Here is an 18,192-nt window from a genome sequence, read left to right as displayed (position 1 = left end):
GTTACTGTTCTACCGAGTTGTCACTCTCGCCTGGTAATGATCTTCGGCTTTTTATTTTCCGAGCCGAGGTCTATTAGTTCTCTATTTAAAACCCCGATGGGGGAGGAGACCTCTGTGTGTGCAGCTATCAGCAGGGAGCACATCGGAGACTCTGCAGGTCTGACGGTCGCTGATAAGAGCTGCATCATGATTAACACACACACACACACTCACACACACACACACAGAGGGGCTGGTGGTGGTAGTCTATTGTTGGGGGAACAACAGACGTCTGGGTGAGCGCTGATAATCAACCATCAAACCAGATTTTACAAAGCATTTTCTAGTAAAGCGTGACAACATGCAAGAGCGTTCACATGCTGTACTTCAGCCTGACGCGACTATCAACTGAATAAAATCATCAAAACACACGGTCAAAACACAGTAAAAAAAGCTTAAACTAAATAAAATGCCAACTAACAAAAGTTGAAATAGTGATTCTGTCAATAAGTATGCTCATATTTTGTTGTTGTTACACTTTCAACCAGTTATTTTTGTCAAAATAAATGTAATAGGTTGGTTAAACTTGTCTTATAGGACATATTTACAACATTTGGGACGACTGTTACTGCAGAGTCACTGTTAATGCTGGTGTTCTCAGATATCTTTTTTGTCTCTGGTGTTAATCTACATGTGTTTGCGTTCTTGAAGAAGATAACCTTGTTAAAAAATTTTTTTTTCTTTGGTCTTTCATGTTTGTCACCTGAGAGAACCTTTGAAGATTTTTGCATTGTTTTCAGGAGAAGAACATTGACCTCTTTTTGTTTGGTCCCTTTTAACTTTAATTTCAAAATTGTACCAAGTTAAAAGACTCAATGTATCATTTAGGGGCATCCATTTGCAGAAATTGGAATATAATATTAATAAGTATGTTTTCTTTAGTGTATAATCACCTGATAATCAGAATGATTGTGTTTTCGTTAGCTTAGAATGAGCCTTTTATATCTACATAGGGAGTGTGTCCTCTTCACGGAGCCGACCGCCATGTTGCTACAGTAGCCCAGAACAGACAAACTAAACACTGGCTCTAGATAGGGAGATTAGCGTTTTCACGTCTTTGCTTCGTTCTCCTACACGCTTGGCACACGGGAGAAGTTTCAGTTGGTTGCAATCTGCAACCTCACCGCTAGATACTGTTGAATCCTACACACTGCACCTTTAATAGAAAATTCATTGTAGAAACTGTCAGTTGTCTAAGCCTTGATCTTAGTTGATGTTGCCTGATAATCAGACCAACTTGCCATATCCTTCAAACTTGTCTCCTTAAAATTGCATATAACAAGTAGTTTGTTTTGACAGCTACATTTTGAGTAAAACGTTATTTCTGCCAGGATTATGTTGGTGGTGATGGGTTTTTTTTCTCTCCAGGGAACAAAGTTTGTAATTATGTTTACAGTAGGTAAAAAAAGCTCATGGTTTCGGTTATATATTAATTACGAGATCACATTGTGCCTCCCTTTTTACTTTCTCAATATTTAACCAAGACCGCGATCTTACCCCTAATCTTTACCACGTGCTGTGAAAACCTAAACATAATCATACAAATGCTGATATTGTAGTGAAAACGAATTGTCAGTGATCATTTTGCTCTTATGTTCATTGATATTTGAAATGTTCAATTTTATATTTTGTGGTAAAGGCTTTGATGTAGTCTGCACCCTTCAGACAATGTCAAAGAAGGATTAAGACTGTGGAAGGAGAAAATACAAAGTTCAGAATGACTTTGGTTGTTTAAGTTTGAAGGCCTAAAATTCAGTTAACTGGTCCACACAGCCTCCCATTAACTGAGCAGACCTGAGCTGACTTAACTCGACTTTGTGTGACAGAGTTGAATGACTCTGAGCTGAGAGACTGCAAAGAAAAAAAAAAGCCCTCGAAAGTGCTCAACCCTAAAACCATTAAAGCATGTCTTTCTAAAACTTTCCTGTCATTTATTCCTCATTTATCCTCTGATCCCCTCTTCTGTTGTCTCTGCTCCTCCAGAGTCTGTTCGCCGCTCTGCTGGGGTACGTTCTCCTAATTTATCCCTTCCTCCTCCAACCCCTCCTCCTCCTCCCTTCAGTCCTGTCCTGGGCCCCTTGTGTCATGGAAATCCTTTGTTCCCCCTGCGTCCTATAACACATGCACACACACATGAACACAGATGGAGTGAGTCAGTCTATTTCAGCAGTCTCAACGAACAATGATGGTCTTTTGTTGGAGAGTTGTCTGACAAAATGGGGAAAGTGAGCAGAGACATATCTGAGTCAAAAAAATAATAGAAATATTTCATAAAAAGTCAACTTTTCATGGGCAAAGAAATTAAATACCCTGATGAAAAAACATAATGATTAGAAATAAAGATAAAAAAAAAAAAAAATGTAATAATGGCATCAAAGCCTTTTATCCCTTATCATTAATTTGGTCTTTCTTTTTTTAAAACCTTCAGGTTGGTCTGTATGGGGTATCTGGCGATTACACACATAACTTCTGCCTTTTATCTTTGTCTCAGACGAAGGGGAGACCAAGATATGTCACTAGAGTAGATAGAGTATAACTCAATGGAAGAACTGCGTGGCTCTGCAACTCTGTGACACTGGAATCAGCAGTATCACAGAGAGGTTCACTGGAAATGAGGAAAAAGTGACGGAGAAGGATTGGCCGACGCATGTGTACGTGCATTTGTGCCAAACTTCTATATGACATTCTCCTCTGATCCGTTTACCGTCTTAGCTGACCAAGAAATTCCTGTGCAATAATCCGCCCACTGTAGAGAATATAAGATTAAAATTCGATATAAATAAATTGACATTGACGACAGGATATGATACAGCTCTATCATCTGCCCCGTATCACTACGTGTGTGGATGAGTCACTTTTCAAAGAGGACCCAAAATTACTTCATGGTCTTCTGTCTGTCCTGACAATGACGTTGTGTTTTTTGGGTGTGAAACTGTAGGACTTTGAGAAATGCTTAAATTTCTCCCACAAACATTTGACACAGAACCTACTAGTGCATTTAAAGCTCCAAATCAGGATTTACAATTGAGGGAAAATGCCAAAAAAACACTGTCTTGCCTTATAGAAGTAATTTTAATGAATGGTAGTTGTCAGTGCTAACCTCTGTGGCAAATAAATAGCATTTCTTGTGACTGCTTCACAATAGAAAGCCACCCCTTGTTTCGACAGTTACATGCATGCATCGTTTGCTGTGCCACTAACAATAAAAACTACTGTATAGAGCGATAATGATGAATGGAAATACAATGAATGGTTATTCAAACATGAAAAATCTTGACATGAAACATTAAAATCTTATGGATTTTAACTTTAAAGGTGCAATGTGTAAGTTATGGCCAGAATTTGAGTTAAAAATATTAAAAATGTTTTATCAAAGTCATCTATGTATTGTGTTGCAGAGATATCTATCTAAACTAGTATACTAACCGACTATAGCCCCGGCCCGTCCTGTCTTGTAATACTTATACTTATTCCTCGAGGCGATAGTGAATCACTGTAGCGCCGGTCTGCCCTCAGTCCAACATGAGAGGATGAAGAAATATAGCTGCCCCGAGGGCTTGTTAATAATACATCCATGATCTTTGTGCGTTTATGATAGTTTGTTTGTTGGATTAAATTCAAAGTGCCAGAAATGAGAAAACGTCTCGAACCCTTGCCTAATCCTCTCTGCCACCAGGAGACCACTTCGCCGGGAATAGAGCGTGGGGCAGCTTCGGGAGACAGACTGACCTTCCGTTAGCAGTTAGCTTGAATTCAGCCAGCGGCGCAAACCCGAGCACCCCCCGGGGGACTGCCCCGACTTCCCACCGAATCAGCAAACTTTGTGTTGCTGCCGATACACAGGTTAGAACCAGTGCTCCACCAGCCCACTGCGACTCCCGATGCTGGAGATTTCACCAGCTGAATCCAAGCTGCCACAGCCACCAGCTGAGCCACCGCACACTCCCCCCTTTTAAATAACTTAAACTTGAACTTGTCATATACATACATGAAATTCAGCCTCTGCATTTAACCCATCCTAAGCATTTTAGGAGCAGTGGACTGCTGTTTAGCACTCGAGGAGCAACTTTGGGTTCAATGTCTCGCTCAAGGACACAACATGCAGACAGTAGGAGCCGGGGATTGAGCCGCCAACCTTGTGGTTAAAGGACAACCCTGTGCTATAACCGTCCTTCTTGGTGAGGCAGTCCCCCGTTGGCGGGGAGGACGAAAGGAAAACACAATTCATTCGCTCGTCTCCGCCACCCTGGACCCAAGCCGATAAACAAACGTTTCTAAACGTACATGGACCGTACAGCCCCCGCTTAAGTGCACAGTAAACACGCAGATAAACTAAAGGCCGATGCCACATGTGAATTTTCGAAGATAGCAGTGTTATTTTGACTGGCTGAGTTTCAGCAGTTTGGTTGAATTTTGCGTATTCTTGCCCTGCTTTTTAAAAAAAAAAATGTATAATCGATGACTGTAAATTTAGATTGTATGGACCCAGTCGTAGATGTGAAATGCTGACCCCTATTTCCTTAGAGCATGTGGCTACGGATTACACAGTGCACCTTTAGTCAAACATATAGAGATGTAGAACTCAGCAGCACTAAGATTGAGAACAGAGTATGAGGAAATTTGATTTGGCTTTTGATGGATTTGTTTTTTTACATCAATGTATATTATGATCACACATGACCAGAAAATGTCCGAATCTCCTGTGGCTCTTTGAATCAAATCAGCTGTCAGTCTGCTTTCAAATCATCAGGTGCAGGACTTAGATCTTATCTTCCTGTTGACAGTGCTTTGTGCTGAAAAAGGGATGTGCCAAATTAGCGAGGAGGTATGTGAGCTGCTGATATGAACTGACCTGATTTGAGCATTTTGTCTGTGATCACAGAGCTCCCCGGAGGTTTACCCAAAGACATATTTTTCTTTGTGAAATCGGTGGTATTTGTGTTAGCTCCGTGGCAGCGTTACTTCTTCATGCTCTGTGTTTCTTCACTTTGCTTGAATACAAATTGCCTCTATTGTGTCCAAACTGTGTAAAAATGATGACAATACAAGCTTGACTACAACTGGTGGCTTGTTTTGGTCCCAAACAATGCAGATCATAGAAACAGCTTATTTTTCTGCTGTCAGGTGAAAACTTTCTATCACCAGAGTACCAATTTTGGTGATTTTTATGTTTTCAGAGAAGTACTGTAGAAAAACAACATGCTCCTTTGTGAATTTAGAAAATTCTCCAACCATAGTTGGATTATAACCTTTCAGCCAATTAGACTTTTGTCAGGCTATTAAATAGGTGTTATCAGTCGCTATAAACCCCATAGATGTGGGTCAGTAGGGGCCTACTACACCCACTTGTAGGTTTTATCATCTATTCACATGGTAGATCACCGAAAGAAGGAGAAGTGAAAGTCAGGCGCCGTAGTATAGACAATATGAAACTCCATAAGGGGTGGAGGTTGGGGACGATTCATGGGACACAAAACAGAGGACTTTCACCCAGGAGACCGGAGTTAGCATCCTGTGTGAAAGCAACAATGTGTAGTTGTCTTTGTGTTTGTAGTTGTTAGTCAGTGTTAATTAATTAGTGTAACTTAGTGTTTTTTTGTTGCCTTAACCTAAAGAAGTTGTAGTTTTATTGCCCAAACCTAAAGAAGTTGTAGTTTTGTTGCCTAAACCTAAAGAAGCCGTTTTGTTTGTGTTCAAAACGTTTCATTCAGTTTTACATGTTAGAACGTGTTGCTTTTAAGTTTCACTTTCACTTTTACAACGTAGTAGGCGTAGGCCCCTAATGACCCACATCTATGGTGCTTATAGCGACAGATAACGCTTATTTAATGGCCTGAAAACAGTTGAATTGGGTGCACCTTTCAATCCACAGTGATGAAGATTAAAATGAGGCTGATTTTTAGTGAAAAGTTTTCAACTTCCCCTAATTCAATGTGGCCTAAATACAAATAGGCTACACAGATTGTATTCATTTTTACTGACATTATAAACAAAACCTCACGCATTCATTTGAGGGAGAAGGTAGTAATTAATAAAAAAATCTAGGGAGAATAAAAAACCCTGAAACAGAACAAAGCCAGACATGAGCCCACAGTGTTTCATTAGGGAACGCCACGACTGCAAACATACTGTTGCTCGCACAAACACAACAACAGCTTAACAAGATAGCACAGGAGGTTTAACAAGCAGGTTACTTCCTTGCCTCTCGGGCTGATAAAAATGTGTGTTTCCATGGCAACAAAGCATTGTTATTTTACAATCCACTCTTAACTGTCACCCCTTCAACTTTTTTCCTGCGTCTCCTATTTCTCTGTTCCTTCCATCACAGCATCCCCTGCTTTTTTATCCCGCAGTGTTTATCCTTTTATCTTGACCTGCATCTCTGTCTCCCTCTCTTTCTCTCTCTCATCTCTCCATCCTGGCCCCCTTTCTCTTCTTCCCTCTCCTTCATGTTTCTCTCTCTGCTTCTCTTTTCCTCTACCCATCTCTACTTCCTTCATTATAAAGCTAAGAGGATTTGGTGGTGTGTGTGTGTGTGTGTGTATGTGTGTGTGCGGTGTCCCTAGACCCAATTAACCCCCTGAATCTCTTCCCTCTGCTGAGTTGTTGCACAAAACGAGAGACAATTTAAATAACTAGCTTTAGGTGTGACGTTTTCATGTTCGCAAATGGAGCTTAATTGTCCGAGGTCACGGGAGGAGCATCACGCCAATTGTCTTTTCACTCATATGAAGGTTAACGTGTTGACACAGCTGAGATCGGAGCTAAAATAGATCCGCATGCGGCTTCAAATCAGCGGTGGATTGCTTTACAAATATCACAGTTTGATATCTTTTCATCACAAGAGCATCACTGCCAATCAAAAAAACGGCTTCGCTTTGCTTGTTACCTCTCTAATTTTAGCTGATTTTCAGTTACTCATCTTATTCCCTTTGAATTCTGGAGAGGTGACATCGACTCCACTTGACTAACTTTGTGAGACGCAGCCTTTGAAGAAGTCTTAATTTACACAACAGCAGGGTGGGTAAATGTATCACCGGTGCTCCTGCTGGTTGCATTCATTCCAATTAGAAAGTAGACGTTCAATAGGAAATAGAAATATTGTTTAAGTGAGTGCGTTCAAGCAGAAGAACCCCTGTTGAAAATAATAAAGGAAATGTGTATTAAATCTTAGTAGAGCATAAATCATTATCACTACAGGAATATTGGTTTAATGGGAAATTAAATCACTGTAATTTTGAATGTTTTACATATGTATTATTTTTTCTAAATGTATATCTTGTTATGGAGATTTCTATTTTTTTCTCACTGAGTCAGAAGTCAGCCGCTATTATCATTTCTTATCATTTTATGGCACCACGGGACCATGCACTGACACATACACACAAACACGCGCACACACATCAAGGAGTCTAGAGGCTACTGAAGGTATCAGGTGTAAGCCAGCTGCGAACACAGACTGGTTAATAAGCCGCCTTTGTTTGAATTAATGACTCATAAACCTGTCCATCTATCTATCCGTCTATCTGTCGGTGAACATGTGTTGTCCCAGACTTGGGTTCATAAAGGTGATTTTCACGCCCAGAAGGGAATAATAAACATCAGCATATGTTAAAAATTATCCTTGATCAGCTTTATATAAGACTTTTGTAGGTAGAAACAGTCCAAAATCTGCATAAAACTTTGGCTTACAATTTGATTTAAATGTTAAAGTTTGATGTCATAATCATTTTTACAATAGAAAACTGTTATTACCTGTTAATGGCTTTTCTTGAACTTTAAACTGTCAATATCTGGCACCTACAGTACATTATTGGTGGAGAATTACATCAGCGATGTCGTAAGACGTTCAGATCATTGTGTAATGGCAAATTCAATTTAGGGTAAAGAGATAAAATGACATTGCAGAGAGCCGAGAAACACAAAATCCAAGAAACATACTTATCCTTGACAGTGCGAAGACTTTAATCATTGAAATGTGAACAGATTGTTGAAAATGAATCCTTACTGCTGTTAGAAAACGTTCTAGAGTGATCTAATTTGCTGCTGTTCATTCTTTACTCTGACAGAGAGCTATGCTTTACCTTTCATTTAAAATCTTTTCTTACTTGTGCAAGCCACAGAAGGTTTGTTCTTGCCGATTATTTAATTGTACTAGTGCGGTGCCCGTGTAGAGCGTGTGCCTGTCCAGAACGGGCCAATTGTTACAGTGCCAACTATTGGCCAAATGGCACCAAACTTGCCATGGTCACTTAAACATCATATCTATACCTGTCAACGAAATGTAGTTTCCATATTACAAAGTGTTCAGGAGATATAACAATTTCTGTAACAGTCTACAATTCTACAATTTCATTTAGCAAACGCTTTTGTCCAAAGCGCTGTACATCTGAGAGTTCGTACAACACAAGCAGGGATCTAGATAGGAGGGAACAACTTGAATAAATGCCAACAACAGCTTCAAGTCCGATCGGACACAGGCGCCGACAGAAAGTGCACTGAGGCAACGCACAGGGTTTATAGAAGCTGATTTTGTATTATTTTTTGTCATCATTATTATCATCATTATTATCATCATTAACAACATCAACAACGTCATCAATATCATCATCATCAATATCATCGTCATCTACATTATCAATAGCATCAATGTCTTTAGGTGCGGAGGTGTTCATGAAAGAGCTGGGTCTCTAGCTTTTTCCTTTTCCCACAGCATTTGAGCTAACTTTGAGGGCCAGCTATAGCAAAACTTTATGGAACAACAAAAATTCATCATCATCATCATCATTTTCTGCCTTGGTCCAGAGATGTTCTGTACCAAATTTGGTGATGATTCCTCAAAATATGTAGTAGACAAACATTTTTTTATCTTATTTGCATAAAATAGCTGAAAATCAGTCTAGACGCAAATGCAATTTTGTTTCGGAGACTTACGGTTTAAAAGTTACAGGCCAAAACGTTCATTGATATAGCGCCACCATCTGGCCAGATTGCTCCACATTCGACACTGCACTCCGTTGAGTCCTGAGCAATACACCCGCCAAGAATGAAGTAGATCGGATGGGCGATTCTCGAGATATGCGAAGGACATGCAGAATAGTCGCAAAAATGTTGGACCATAGTAGTATTAGTAGCATGAAAGACATAACTAGGGAATGTGTCAGCAAACTGGTTTGGATTGACTGAACCAACTGGAATCTGCTGGGATCCATCATGTGAAGTCATCTGAAGTGTTTGAACCGTCAGTGTTTAAAAGCATCGCTGAAGAGCACAGCTTTCTGTCCATGTAGTGAAGACTGAAGAGAGATCACCAACAAGTTATATCATGTATTAGAAACTTTCCAAGCAGAGCAGGGGATTCATTATGTCTATTCTGCTCCCAGTTTAATATCAGCCCTCGCACAATCAAGGCATTTCCTCCATTTCCATTGAATCGGTGTTTCATTGTCACAGATAGCAAAATTGCAATATTATTGGTTCTGTTAAAATTGCAATTTCATCGCATTTTTTAAGCAATAGAATTGAATTAGCTGTTACGGGATGACTCAGAGATGACTTTAAAAATGTTCAGGGAGTATAATTGTACAATGTCAACGTGTTAAACATTTACTGCAAATGGTTCATGTGTCATCACTTGTTTGAGGGTATCAGGTGGCTCCATTTATACGGACCTAATTATCTGTCTGACATTTATAACATTTACACTGTCTCTCGTCCACATGCCCGATCATCTAAAAGTCATAAATTAAGCTAACCAGATTCAAAGTTTACTGCCTCTAAAATCTGGACATGCGTCACATACTTTAGTTCTGCAGTAAGAAAATGAAACACATTGTAAAGTGCACTGAGAGACGCTGCATTTCAGTGATATAACTCTATAACCCCACAGTCCCCACATGGGTATCAGCTGTCTTATATCAACCTGCTATAATGACACACATGTGCCTAGTTAATATGGACCCAGCTATCCGTCCTGCTGCTCTCTATCCACCTCTCTCCTGCTGTACATTTAGATTTCAGCCAATTATTTTAAATATGGTCAGAGTATTTGTCCACAAAGATTTAGCTTATTTCGAGTACTAATAGAGGTATACTGTCCCTTCTCTAGAGCCCCAAATAATGCCTGGGTCAGGCAGTTCTCATACAGCGTTCGTAGCTTTAGCTACGAAAAGTAATGCACTGTAATTCGTGTATATCCCACAAAATCAATTTGTGTGTAATCCAAGTCATCGTGAACTAGGAAGTATAAAGAGCTACAAACGGTGTGTATGGTGGAGGTCAGGGTGGATGGGTAGGTAAAAACAGACTTTTGCCCAGGACACCGGTGTTCGTACCGCGTTTGAAACCAGAAGTCAACGTTGATTTACTCTCACATTATTTCTATAATTTTAACCCAGACGTTGATTTATTTGTCACGTAACTTCCGGACTTAAGTAACGCCACTTCCATGATTATTTTAACTCAGAAGTTGATTTATTTGTCATGTAACTTCGGTACTTAAGTAACGTCACTTCTGTGGTTATTTTTACCCAGACATTGATTTATTCGTCATGTAACTTCTGTACTTAAGTAACGCCACTTCCGTAGTTAGTTTAGTTTTCCTAAACATAACAACATTGTTTTGAAAAATGAGGAATAACTTTTCGTAAGATATCGTACGAACCGTTGCATGAGGATACGTTGCCTGTATCATCCCCTCAGGTCCAGAGTTATAGTGATGATGATGATGATGTGTGATGATGATTCCTGTTGGACAAGTTAATTTTTTGATTTCCCATGTCCACAAGTAGGTCAGAGGTCAGGGTCAACAACAAGAGCAGCGCCCTCCCCCCCTCAATCAGGAGAGACTTGAAAGTCTTGCTCCAGGACACTATCATTCACGTTTGAACTTCGCTCTACCTCCGTGTACCCTTCTTGTCAGATTAGTTAGTTATCACATTGCTGTCATATCAGTTCAGATCTAAATGTAGATTTTTGTCTCTCATCTCTCCTCTGTCTCTCATCTCTTCTGTCTCTTCTGCCTCATCTGATAAAACAGATATGATATTAGATCATTCTCGGGGTGCAGTAGTCATCTTGAGGGTATCAGGTGCTCTGCGTGGCCCTACCCTAATGAGCCACATGTGACCAGTTAAGAAGGACCCATCTGATCTGCCCATTCGCCTCATTACCGCCCAATACATATTAATGTCCAGGGTCACATCTTATACATACAACATACATATTCATAGCACACATGCAGGGTCATATATGTATCTTAATGACACGGACATGGCGGGTTTACTGGTGATATTTTGTTCTCTTCGTCTGTTTTGTTTTATTATGGCCAGCTGTGTGCTGCTCTTTTTTTTTTTTTTTTTTTTACTTCTATTGTATTTTGTTCCATGACATATCTCTGGCCACTATTTGACTGAGTTGAAATACAGTACATTACTTTGAATAAAGGCAGTTGTTCTTAAATCTTTTGACTTGCAACCTCTGAAAACAAAGCAGTGTCTACTGTTTTGTTTTATTTTAAGGATTTATAGAGGCCTTAAGTTATAAAAGATATCCAGTATTTCATATCCCTTTAATCATCTTGTGAGATTTATCTTTGGTGTTGTGAGGGGTGCTATGGATAACGGTAGGTCATAGAGGAGCCAACGTGCACACCTCCTCAATAAAGCCTTGTACGGACCTGAGGGTCAAACAAGGTGAAAGGTTGAACCAGCTCCTTTGGAGGCAATGTTTGAGGTGGAAAAGGAAAAAGCTCAGCGCATGTTCCAGCCTTTAAACAGCGCTCTCCACCGCCATCATTAAAACAAGAAATGAGGGAATATCTTTTGTGGAAATGCCATCTTGTAGAATCTATGACAAGAACATATAAAGAAGCACTCTCAGCTATGTGAATCACAACTTTTGTTTGTCAGGATCAAAAGTAAAAGTTGTTTTAAATCCTGAAAATGCCGTAAGGAGGAGGTCGGGGTAGTTGGGTCAACAAAGGTGGTTTGACTTTGACTGTTGCCTTCTTCCTTCTCACAAAAGCCAATGTTGTTTTCTTTTAACCGTGATTATGATCTTTCTCTAACCTCACACAAGTAGTTTTTGTGCTTAAACCGAAACCTAACCACAGCAGTTGCACATCAGAAAACAGTCATCTGAATCCTTTTTGTATTGATCAGTTACAGTTTACGGTTTTAAAAGGCTCTCACTGATGGGTTGTTTTGGAAGACAATGACATATTACATATTTAGCTAAGTTTGAGAGACTTTAAGGTGCAGTGTGTAGGATTTGGAGGCATCTAGTGATGAGCTGTGAAAATGTCCCTATAGAGAAGCGACGTCGAAAACACGAAAACACTATTCTTATTTTCAGGTGATTATACACTAAAGAAAACGTATGTCATATTCCATTTCTGCCAATAAATCCCCGTAAATGTTATACACTGTTCCTTTAATAAGACACTTGATGTTGCTTCTTTATTTAAACTTGTCACCCATCTTTAACAGTTCCATGATAAGCCATCATCAACATTAACTGCCCCGCTATCAAGTATTGTAAGTACTAGACAAGCAGATGTATAATTAGAATGAAAATGTTTTTTCCCATTGGCTCTCAAGTCCTGGTCATCCATTACTACCTTTATCTATCCACTGTGACAGTTATGTTACTGTGAGCTGCTTCTCTCTCCTTACATTTAAACCCCTGTTTGACCTTCCATTTGTCCTCTATAAGTGGTTTTTCCTCTTTATTTCTCTCTGTTTTGCTCCCTTTCTTTGTTTTTCTGTCTGTCTTTCCCCCCTCCTTCTGTTTCTCCCCTCCCTCCTGCTCTCTATCTCTCTCTGTTTACAAACCCTTTCATCTGGATATTGCTTTATATGTAAAAACCCTTCTATTTGAATGGAGTTTTATTTAAAACCCTGTCATTTAAATAGCTCTTTAAAAGACAGAGGAATGAAAAGTCAACAAGGACCCTTCGATTGTGTTTCCTGACAGGACACACATACACACACACACACACACACACACACACACACCCACACACACAAATGCTCTCACACCGCCTGCCTGTCTACATGCATCCGAGTCCATTATTATGCTAATGAGTCTCCAGTCTCCACATGTCCCCACACAATCTAACACACACACACACACACACACACACACACACAGATACATTTCGCTGAGCTCAGCAGTATAGCTGCACTCGCAGGCTAGCAGGAAAAATAACGAGGAGTGGACAATTTCACGGTCATAGAAATAGACCAGATAGAGTTGGTATTTCCTGTTGTGTCTGAGTCATCGATCGGCACAGAAAGACAATCAGTTGGAGAATCACACACGACCCCCGCCAATGGATACCTTTCAATATCTACCTTGTTGCTCTTTCTGCATTTCTCTCTCTCTGTGCGGTCAAGACACTATACCTTTTTTTTACATTGAATACCACTGGTAATTTTGCTCAACAAGTATATGCAGGTGGGCAGTTGACACCATAGACTGTATAAAACGTAGATGTATCGTTGATGAGTTAAGGTATAAAGAATAATCTTTCTTTTTATAAATGCACAGTGCATTTAAATGTTATTTGGGGCTAATTTGAGATAAATTCATATTGAAAGTCACTCATTTTTAAACCTGCAATATTGTTTTTTGGCCACTTGGGGGCAGCGGAAACATGTTGTGAACACAACATTGACATAACATCACTTTTTAAGTTGATATGGCTAATTAGTTGTTTTTTTTACACATCCAGCAATTATGGAGCAACATTATCAATCATTTGGAGTAATGCCGGTGTCAACGTATCCTCATATAACCGTTTGTATTATATCTTGTGGAAAAAATATTCCTCCTTTTCCGTGCGTTTTCCTATGAATGTCCAGCAACACGTGTCGATTTTTACGTTCATTATATCCATACGGTCTTTTCACATAAACTTAATGACAAATAAATCAACGTTGCCTTCTGGTTTCACAAGGGGTACAAAAGTCAGGTGTTTTTGACCTACCCATCCACCCCGACCTCCTCCCTACGTCGCACTTTATACTTCCTGGTTCCCGATTATGTGGATTACATACAAATTGATTTTGTGGGATATATATATGACTTGCAGTGCATTACTTTTCCTAGGTTTAGCTACGAACAGTCTGCCTTTGTGCATCTGATGAAAGTCTGCTTTCTTTTTGCTCTTTTCTTACTAAATGCTCCACTATGTTCACCAGCTAGTCATGTTTTTTGGTTAGAATGACCTTGTTGATGTTAGCAAAGCATCGGGGTTTGGGTTAAAATGACTAGGTTACTTTGTTAAGGTTAGGGGAGCTTCGTTGTCATGGTTACAATAAATACGTGGTTAAGGATATAGAACAACTGTGGTCATGCTTTAAAAAACAATCACTGTCGGTTAGAAAAGTGAAAGAACCGTCTGTCTGCCGTGTCAAAGTCCAATGTTTTGTTGACCCATCCATCCACCTTGACCTCCTCCCTATGCAGACTTTGTGATGACGTCATCTGACTTCTTCCTACGCTCTTGTCATAATTACTACAGTCGCTAGAGGGCTTTGTCACTTCAACAAACATGTCATTTTGGGGCTGAAACAACTGATGATCTCATTCTTCTTGAGAGGACAGTCTCACCTTTTTGTGCTGTGCATGTAGCGTACAATAGGCGAGAGTTGACGAAAGCAGCGAGACCCGACTATACAGTATATATGTGTGGGCCGGACAACCAATACCATGAGCTAAAAACAACTAAAAGGGGTTGAAAACTGCATTGGGGTGCAGAGTCGGATGTTGACTCTCAGTGGGATTGGTACTACAAACAATCCCTTTCATGTTACACAGGGAAAAACAGGGTTTAAAATAGGGCAGGTTTAACTAAAAATCAAAAGTCCAATGTAAATGTGATGTATTGATCCCATTTAGGAAAATCCCTTGAATTTTGGAGCCTTTTTAGAGCCTCAAACCACTTGCTCAAACACATACTATTAGTGCACTGTATCTATTATTATACAGTCCATCTGAGAGTAAACAACAAAACCCCTTCAATACTGTGCATCAACACATAAATAAAGCAGCAACGGTAAGTGACAACCAAAGAGACAGACAGACTGAGAAGTTAAAAAGCAATACTCTACAATGCACTTAACTACACATGAGTTTTAAAAAAGACACACAAACTCACACACACACACACAGACATACTCCATCTGTCTCGCTCACACATTTATCAATGAAGTATAAAAATAGGTTAACTCCAAGGACCTCACAGAATAGAACTTACATAAACGCACACGTCACTGCATTACATCACACATCATCATCCTGCCCGCCTGGATGTGTATGAATGGGGGTAGGGCTTTGCATGAGTGTGTGTGTGTGTGTGTGTGTGTGTGCATCGCTGTCTACTGGCTGGAGGGACAAGTCTGTTTGTTTGAGTGTGTAAACACTAAAAGAGTGCATCATCACTCTGTACCATGTCTCTTTCCCTCTGACACACAAATGAATATTGTGTAACACAAAGTACTACATGAAGCTCCGACAGTGTCATCCTTCTCTCTCTCTCTTTCTCTGTGAAACACCATTCAGTAAAAACACCTTCACCTCAGTTACATTAACTAAACTCATTGGCTAATGCTGAGTCTGGATTTTTAGTGCAAAAGATCTGATTGGCCCAGGGGGAGCACTGATTTGCATAAAGGGAACTCAATTGGTCGACTGCAGTGTAAAAGCATTGACCTGTGTTCAGTGCCACAAGAAGTTGGTTTTCAGGCTGATTTGATGGTTCTCAGTCACTGAGAAAGGCTAGAATCAGTAGGCGGGAGGGTGATTTTTTTTTTCTGCAGACCAACAGTTACCTTTGCATTTACAGTTTGTAAACATGATGTGGATATATCAGAGAAATCATGGTTACAGTGTAAGGTATCCTCATACAACGGTTCATATGATATCGTATTTATTTTTCGTGCTATGAATGTCCAGCAACACAAGCGTGACTTGCTTATGTGCATGGCGTAAGTACATCAGTTCAACTGCATTGTCAATTTTGATTCGAGGGAAATGTATTTTTTCCCTGATTACGGACTCGGTTTTAAACACGTGGTTAACAACAAAATTACCTGGTTATGTTTAGGCAACAAAACTCCTTGGTTAGGTTTAGTAAAACGTAATAGTTTCGTCTTAAAATAAGTATGTTTGTTACGTTATTTAAGTTACGGACGTAAATTAAAATAAGTCAACGTTAACTTTTGTTTTCAAACGGGACACGAACGGCAACCTCCTGGGTGAAAGTCCTGTGTTTGTTTGACCCACTCCTTCTCCCTATACGCGGACTTCAGTGGACTATGATTACAAACATACTTGTGATACGTCAAAACATACATAATCCGAAAGAAAATCTGTTTCCCTCGAAATGTAATTGACAATGCAGTTTTGTTGTATGGGAATGTAAATTTTAGGAGACCAGGCTGGTCAGTTATGTAATAAAAATAAGATAAAATAAGACAACACACAGCCAATAGGAACGCTCGATAGAAACTCTCTCTCTCTGAAATGACCTGAGATTGGCCAAATTCTCCCATCTGGCTAGATTTTTTAAATGTCCTATATCTGCTCATTTTCAGATTCATACTTGTATTTTGTGTTTCTACTAGAACATGTTTACATGCTGTAATGTTAAAGAAAACCCTTTATCTTCCTCATACTGTCTACCTGAATATACCTGTATTTACCCTCTGTCTGAAACGCTCCGTTTTAGTGCATTTCAACGGAATTGCAATGGAATTGCGTTGCTAGGCAACAGCTTGGGTCCATGTTTACTTCCTGTCAGCTGATGTTGTTCACATGCACTGCAAAAGGAAATAAACTGGGACGCATTTAGAATCTTTATGTTTAAAACCATGTAATGGTCTAAATATTGTAGATTTGTGACATCACAAATGGACAGAAATCCTAACGGCTTGTTTCAAACGCACAATTTCGGAATACGGGATGTGCGTATTTATCTGTGGATTGAGCGTTTTGATACTTTCACAGTATTTATATAGGACTTAAACCTGCTTTATAATATAAAAGACATGAAAATCTCACTTTTTACAATATGGGACCTTTAACACATTCTTACTCCCAACTCTTCAAATACCTCAGTTTGAAACGCTTGTTTCAAACGCACAATTTATGAATACGGGCTGTGTGTATTTCTCCATATATTGAGCATTTTGATACTTGATACTAGCACTCAAACCTACTTTATAATATAAAAGACATAAAAATCTCACTTTTTACAATATGGGATCTTTTAAAGCCTGAAAACAGAGCCATGAGGAGGTGCAGAAGACTAGTTATCTCACTTGATTTACAATATGCTGAAAGGTTATTATGAATTTTTTTTTGCCCAATAATGCTTATTATTATTAATAAATATAAACGTTCTGCCTACTGCAGGTTTAATTTCATTGCCATAAAAAAATCAGTGTGAGCGTGCCCTTTAAACCAACTCATTAAATATCCCTCCCTGCTGGTCCCACAAGACAAGATGCTCTTTTTTTCTCCTTCTTCTTCTGATGAATAAAATTAAGCACTTCTCTCTCTCTCTCTCTCTCTCTCTCTCTCTCTCTCTCTCTCTCTCTCGCGCGCGCCTATAAAGCGGCAACAGCTGATCTCGTGCATCAGAAAGAGCCGCAGCTCCGAGAGGAGAGGAGAAGAGAGAGAGACAGAGAGAGAGACAGAGAGGAGGAGAGGAGGAGAAGAGAGTGAAGGAGAGAGTTAGGACGACGGGGTGTTCTGGTCTTCCAACTGTAAACCGTTTTTCGAGCAATATTTGTGAGGAACTGTGACGACATTTTGGCTCAGTTTGTGACGTTTTCTGGACTCAACGGTTGTCTTTTTTGAACACCTACCGACCGTTACAACTCGTCACCACTTCTTCTTTTTGAAAGCACCGGTTCAACTAACGGGTTATTCTCGACATTTGAGTTGCGTTGAGTTACCTGCGTGGGAATTTCCACCCGGAGTGTGTCGGCGGAAACTTCTTCTTCTTCTTCTCTCTTTTCTCTCCGGTGCTGAACGGACAGCGGCGGTTGGAGCTGTCCGGTGCTGAAACCAACACAAGACCAACTGGTCTGGTGGAGCTGTCTGCGCGTGCTGAAGAACAACCGTTAGGAGCAACTAACAGAA

The 18,192-nt window shown here is 39.8% G+C and overlaps 1 long non-coding RNA gene across 1 annotated transcript; it reads right to left on the bottom strand.

The window, feature by feature from the left end:
- Window positions 1–1,949: 1,949 nt before the first annotated feature.
- LOC119503699 lies at window positions 1,950–18,146 on the bottom strand. The gene is made up of 2 exons (XR_005210371.1): window positions 18,006–18,146; window positions 1,950–2,151 (listed from the first exon to the last, which is right to left on the bottom strand). It is a non-coding gene; the product is annotated as an uncharacterized LOC119503699 (long non-coding RNA).
- Between the last annotated feature and the right edge of the window lie 46 nt (window positions 18,147–18,192).

This window comes from Sebastes umbrosus, chromosome 15 (assembly GCF_015220745.1).
Source record: "Sebastes umbrosus isolate fSebUmb1 chromosome 15, fSebUmb1.pri, whole genome shotgun sequence".
Lineage (NCBI taxonomy): Eukaryota > Metazoa > Chordata > Actinopteri > Perciformes > Sebastidae > Sebastes > Sebastes umbrosus.
The sequence above is the reverse complement of the archived record's forward strand: the minus strand, read 5'-3'. Positions and strand labels throughout refer to the sequence as shown.